General features: G+C 43.5%; 1 long non-coding RNA gene across 1 annotated transcript in view; it reads left to right on the top strand.

The window, feature by feature from the left end:
• The first annotated feature begins 6140 nt into the window (after nt 1-6140).
• The window catches only part of LOC145520564 (uncharacterized), a 47834-nt gene continuing 47011 nt past the window's right edge, over nt 6141-6963 (top strand). The window contains exon 1 of the long non-coding RNA XR_014064598.1: nt 6141-6929. This is a non-coding gene — a long non-coding RNA (uncharacterized LOC145520564). The remainder of the gene's footprint in view (nt 6930-6963) is intronic.

The following is a 6963-nucleotide window of genomic DNA, read 5'->3' as shown; positions in this document are numbered from 1 at the left end:
ATGGTTTGGGGATGATTCAAGTGCATTACACTGATTGTGCACTTTATTTCTATTATTATTACATCAGTTCCACCTCAGATCATCAGACATTAGGTTGGGGACCCCTGTTCTGGAGGACTCTGACTATGATATCTAAGGTATCTCAGATACCCAATGGAGCTGTGCTCAAGTTGCTTCCAACTCTTTGCAGCCGCATAGACTGTAGCCCACCAGGCTCTTCTGTTCATGGGATTTCCCAGGCAAGAATATTGGAGTGGGGTGCCATTTCCTACTCCAGGGGATCTTCCACTACTCCAGGGGATCCCTTCCACTCCCAGGGATCAATCCCATGTCTCTTGTGCCTCTTATCTTGGGGGTGGGTTCTTTACCATTAGTGCCACCTACTGAGATGTACCTAAGTATATCAGTGCCAGGAAAATACTAGTTAAGGTGTGAACCCTACAATGGAAGTTCCCAGGGCACCTCAAGAAAGGAGGGTTGTGCTTCTTTTACTGGTAGATGCTACATAAAGTGTTCCACCGGAGCAGTGTCAAGACCATGGTGCTCTAGCTGGAGAACTCCCGAGCACCCATCCTCCTCACTTTTGAAACTTGGGCATCCTGTCTGCTCCCGCCTCACTGTACAGTTGCCCCGCTTGGGCTGCTGGAAGCCCTCTCTGCTCCTTTACTGAGCAACTATGCACTCTGCACTTCCCGCCGAAGAGGCAGAACCAGCCTCTAGCTCCCCAATGACATGGTCATCCAAAGAAGCAGACTACACAGAAAGGCAGTAAAACCATTTGTGAAAGGATGCAGGAGCACAGGGTGAGGTGAGAAAAGAGCAGTCAAGTTCAGCAAGAGGAGGAACACCAACCAACACACAAGGAGCCCATCCTTCTGTAGTCCTAGATACCCTGGACTCAAACCAGTGACCTTACAAACATTAGTGGTACCTGGACATTAAACAACATGTATTCACAGAGTCAGAGTAGTGTCACTGAAATTCATTCACGCAGTCAACAAATTTGCCTTGACAATGTGAGGCACTGTGCTAGACTTGAGAATAAAGCTGTAGGGAAGTCACAAAACCCAGTCCCCAGCAAACTCACAGCCCAGAGAAGACAGACAATCAATAAACAAATTCTAAACGGTGGTCCATTCTCTGACGGAAGAGACTGACATCCAAGCCTTCAGAACAACAAGCAACCTGAGTGCTGAAGGTTTAACTAGTCCAGGTCCACTGTACAGAGGTAGGTAACTGAACCTCAAGACTCTGAGTCTTGTGCGGTGTTTCCAACTACCAAGTTTCCTAAGCATGTTTTTTTGAAGCAAATACCACATAATTTTTTTACATTGGAGTATAATTGCTTTACAATGTTGTGTTAGTTTCTTCTGTACAATGTGAATCAGGTGTATTATACATATATCCCCTTTCTCTTGCTCTTCCCTCCCACCCATCCAGGTCATCACAGAACACCAAGTTGGGCTTCCCGTACCACATAATGTTGAACATGAAAAACCAGTAACAATACCAACTACAGTGGGCAATGAACTGACCATAATGTTTTGGACTTTGTGATGAATTTGCCACTTCACTAGTACTTTCAACAGTAAGACTCAAGGCAGAACTAATTCAAAGGAATAGGGAGCTGCCATATTTCCTGTTCACCCAAGAATCTTCTGATGCTTATAAAGAAACTGGAAACTGTGTTACATGCAGCAGTTTCAAACAATTTCAAACCCACCCTCCAGAGTAATCCCCGAGTTTTCTGGGCAATGCAGGAGAGACACAGGTAAGAATCCACAATGGGCAGTAGACAGTCATCAACAATTCCAGGATTCAGGAGATGATGGCACAGCACTGCTCTTCTTTGCCATCAATTTGCCCTTCATCCCACATACAATCCACCTTATATGAGCATCCAGAATGCCCTCCTCTTCTTAATCTCCCTCTTGCTTTATGCTTCCATTTCTACCTTTGACCCTCTATCTTCACCCCAGGGTCTTGGGTCCACCCTAATAGGCCAGAGAGAAGAGCCTACTGCCATTTATAAGAGGAATACTAAAGCTTATAGCTTCAAAGATCTACAATATCTTTCTCAGGATAATGCTGATCCCTTCTTTAGTATAACTTGTGAGTCTTGGCCTCTTTGCCTGGACTTCCAGGAGTACAGAAGTAAAAGAAAAGGAGAACAAAGAAAGAAAGCTCCTCTCCCACACCTAGTTTTGTAGGGCTCCTGCAGATCTTTCCCCCCTGAAATTAATGACGTGTGGACCCTCCCACACCTGACACTGTACACCCTCTCATTCCCCAAAGGCTGGGGTGACTAAACCCCACACACTGTAGTTTGCTATCTAAGCAGGCCATGCTCTGAACAAGGCTGTGCCATTCTGGAAAGCATGAACCAGCCATATATTGTCCTTATTCTACTAAGCGTCAGGGTTCAATCCCAACCACAATCAGAAGGAAAAATAAACTTCATGGGAACTTGGAGGCCACTGTAAAATCCAACCTCCAGTCTGAAAGAAACAGCCTGTCAAGTTCTTTAGGGGGAAATTAGAAGAGTGTAATAGAAAAACTGTAGGAAGCCACTGTCTTCTGAACTTTTTATCCATTTCCTACCTCTAGGTCTTTGATCATTGATGGCCCTTCTGCTTGGAATCTTCCCTTATCTTCTCCCATCAAATATCACCCATAGTTTTAGGCTTCATTAAAAGGTTCCTTCCTAAAAGATGTTTTTCCTTATTTACTTCCTTCATAAACAGTAATATTAGAACATTAACATACATTGAGAGTTTATTATAATGCCAGTATTGCATGTACTTTGCTCATTTAATTTTCAAAACTGTATTATCAATATTGATAACCCTATCATGATCAGCTAAGTGACTGATCATGATCCTTAATCACCATTACTGTTGTCCATATCATTCTTACTTATCAGATGAAGCTCAGGTAGGTAATTTTCCTAAGAGCACACAATCAGAAAATACAGAAGTACATAGTAGAACCACAACCCTCTGTATTTGTTATAACACCCCCACTTTCTGTCCCCACCCCAATAGGAAGTCCATAATACAGTAAATGTTCAACTAATTTTGTTTTTAATTGAACTGAAATAGTTGACTAGTAAGAAATAGGATATTTAAGATTAAAAAGATACATGAAACTATAATATGAGCTCAGTCATGTCCTTGAAAATGTAGTCTTGAGTGAGTCACATTGTTTTAGTAGTTCCAATGAAGAGAAAAGAAGCCTGACAGAACGGATAGTAGTTTTGAGATCAAAGAGTTGGCCTAACCAGCTATCCAGCCTTTGGAGACATCCTCAAGCAGTTAAGAAGAGCCTAGACTGGCATCTAACCAGCTACCGAAATATGTGACGCTAGTGTTGTTAAATCCCCTTTAGCCTTTCTTCTTCCCCCCACCAGAAAGGCTAATGCACATAGTACTGCTCCAACTGACTTATTTAAGAATAAACTCCCATATTCATTTTGTATTGCTATATAATGAATTACCACAAACTCAATAGCTTTGAACAACACCCATTTTATGATCTCATTGTTTCTGGGGGTTAGGAATTCATGCCTGGCTTAGCTAGGTTCTCTTGTCAAGGTCTCACAAGGCTGAAGTCAAAATGTGCTAAGGCTATGGTTTCACCTAAGAGCTCAGCAAGGGAAGTATTCAGATTCCCTTGGGTTGGGGAAAGAAGTCATCTCCTTGTGGCTTGCATGGCAGCAAGAAGCCAGAAGTGGAGAGGGTCTGTTTCTTAGAGTCTCTGATTTCAAAGAATGTCAAAGCCCTCTTTTGAAGGACTCACCCAATTAGGTAGGTCAGGCCCTTAACCATACCATCGGGCAAAAAACTAACCTCAAAAAATTTAAGAGTACAGAAATTATCTCAAGTATCTTTTCTGACCACAATGACATGAAACTAGAAATCAAACACAGGAAAAGAAGCTAGAAAAAAAAATTACATGAAGGCTAAACAACAAATGGGTCAATTAGGAAATCAAAAAGAAAACTTAAAAATACCTTGACTGGGATGCAGCAAAAGCAGTTCTCTGAGGGAAGTTCATAGCGATACAGGCCTTCATCAAAAAACAAGAAAAATCTCAAGTAAATAACCTAACTTACCACCTAAAAGAGTTAGGAAAAGAACAAACAAAATCTAAAATTAGTAGAAGCAAGGAAACAGTAAATAATAAATAAAACAATTTTTTAAAAGATATAAAAAAATCAACAAAACCAAGAACTGGTTCTTTGAAAGGGTAAACCATAAGGCCCAGCCCACCCATGATAATCTTGCCTATCATTAACTCAGTCCATTGATGAGGGTCCTTAATTAACTCTGAATCTCCAATACTTTGACCACCTGATGCGAAGAACTGACTTAATGGAAAAGATCCTGCTGCTGGGAAGGATTGAAGGCAGGAGAAGACGATGACAGAGGATGAGATGGCTGGATGGCATCACTAACTCAATGGACATGAGTTTGAGTAAACACCGGGAGTTGGTGATGGACAGGGAGGCCTGGCATGCTGCAGTCCATCGGGCCGCAAAGAGTCGGACATGACTGAGCGACTCAACTGAATTAATCCTGCAAAATCCTCTTAACTTTGTCATATAATAAAAGATCATGAGTGTGATTCCATTAGAAGCAAGCCATAAGTGCTGCCAACACTCTCAAGGAAGGAATTATACAGGACACAACAGTAGGGGGAGAAGATGACAGAGGCCCTCTTGGGATTTTGTCCATCACAGTTTTTCTCTCTTTCCCCCAAAATACACTCCATTGCCTCAAATAAAAGAATTTCAGCTCGAGTCTGGGACAGGCTAACATAAGCATGTCTCCCCAATTTCCAAGTTAAGGTGTCTTCTAGATTATTGATTTTATCACCCAGATACTAGGTCTCCCTTAACATGCAAGGCACAAAAATATTTACTTAGAGTCCTTATTTCCTTCTCCTTTTACTTTTCTTTTCAGATGTTTCTATTAGTTCTCAATAATGATTCAGGTCGTACTCCAGACTTCCTTTCCCTCCCTCCCGTTGTTTCTAACACAGTAACAATAATGACAATGACAGCAGTGTGATGACAGTGTCAGGCAGTTCTGACGCAAGGGAATCATTCGCCCCCACCCCCTTTAAAGGCTTCCACAATTGCACATCTGTCATGGGCTGATGGGAAAACAAACCAGATTAACTTTAATGTCAAGTTGTATCACCTCCCACTTGTGAACTCCTTCTATTTCTTTGTCTCACAATCTGTGGAATGTGATGGACAGCAGCAAACCTCTCATTAGCATATTTCCCATTGCCAGTTCAGGCACAAGAATCTTCCTTTGCCACGATTTGAGATTCCAGTCAGATTCTCAATTCCATCTGACTAGTCTTTCTCATTATTATGCAAATGCAAGCTTTACCTGAAGGCAAGAGCTTTCTTCTTAATATTTAAATTCCATTTCGTTTTCATTGATCTCTAAACAACAGCCCATCTTTAAACTTTCCTTGGAGAACTTTGTAGGGATGAAATGCCACCACCCTCCATCCCAAGATTGTCTGGTTCCCTCTTTAGATTGGAATGATTTGGAGAGAGGCACATGTAAGTGGCAGAAGTATTGATTGATCACCTCTGCTTACAGAACAGGACTTTTGAGTGACTTTGGCTGAGTCTGGTATAGGGCATTCTGCTGCTATAGCAAGGCACTCAAGGAAGAAATCAACTGGCAGACAAAAGACCAAGTTGGCATGCCAGGCAAGCCTGTTTGGAAGAGGGCATGCGAACCAACAAAAAGACCAACTGCCAAGGCAAACAGTCTATATCAGACAACAGAAAGGAACTAGGTGGCAGAGAGCCAACTGGGAATCCAGGCCAGTGAGTGGGCAGGCTCAGGGACTAGGATGGGAACCGGAGGCAGGACTGGAGGTGCCATCTCTGGGCCTCAGGGAGCAGACTGACACAGCAATTTAGTGTCCACGCATGTGTGCATGCTCAGTCACTTCAGTGATGCCCGACTCTTTGCGACTATGGAAGGTAGTCCACCAGACTCCTCTGTGCATGGGATTCTCCAGGCAAGAATACTGGAGTAGGTTGCCATGACTTCCTCCCTCCAGGGAATCTTCCCAAACCAGGGATCGAACCCGCATCTCTTTTGTCTCCTGCATTGGCAGGCGAGTTCTTTACCACTAGGGCCATCTGGGACGGCCCCATTTAGTGTCCAAGATCACCCTCTCCATCAATCATCTTCTCCACCCCAGTCCTTCTCCTCAGAGGGTCTATATCCTCAGCAGCTACAGCAGCAACCTGGACCTTTTGATAGAAGTCATACGGATCCCTGAACAAAGCCAAACCAATCAGATTCTCCCGCAGAAAATGTGGAATCAGGGTTCAGAGTCCACTGGGTCTCCCTCCCCTTCTCTGAGGCTCTTCCATGCTCCTCCCACTCCTGTCTCTCTTTCTCAGGGTTTGAAAGGTTTGTATGAGATCAGAGAAAGGAGCCTATTTTCCAGGCCGAGGCTTTTCCCTCCCCTAAGAAAGAGGCTGCAGAGTGACAGTGAAGGAAAGACTCGGAGAAAACCATGAAGGAAGGAGAGAATGGCTTGCAAGGTGGGTCCCTAACTACCCACTTCATGACCTAGTTTCTATTTGGAACCAGAGTCAGAGACCACTGAGGTAAGCAGCCAGCACTTATTGTTCTAGAAGGGTGTGGCTGCTCAGCAGGGCTGTTTCCCTTCCTCTTTTAACTCACAACCTGGCTCCAAAGAAACCAAGATCTAGAGTTTCAGCGGAGTTCACAGAGTTCCAGCGGCTGCTTCAAAGCCCTCGGCCACTGACGTCCCCCTCGGCTGCCATCTTGAGAGCCTGAATATATAAACGGTACTTGAAAAGCAACACAAAGACTGAAAGCTGAAGTTTCCTCATCATTTTCTAATGTATCTCCAGTAGGAAGGTCAGCATCTGAAACTTTCCTTCGGGAGAAAGAA

Source organism: Giraffa tippelskirchi, chromosome 9 (assembly GCF_054371585.1).
Source record: "Giraffa tippelskirchi isolate mGirTip1 chromosome 9, T2T-mGirTip1v1.2.pri, whole genome shotgun sequence".
NCBI classification, from domain to species: domain Eukaryota; kingdom Metazoa; phylum Chordata; class Mammalia; order Artiodactyla; family Giraffidae; genus Giraffa; species Giraffa tippelskirchi.
The sequence above is the reverse complement of the archived record's forward strand: the minus strand, read 5'-3'. Positions and strand labels throughout refer to the sequence as shown.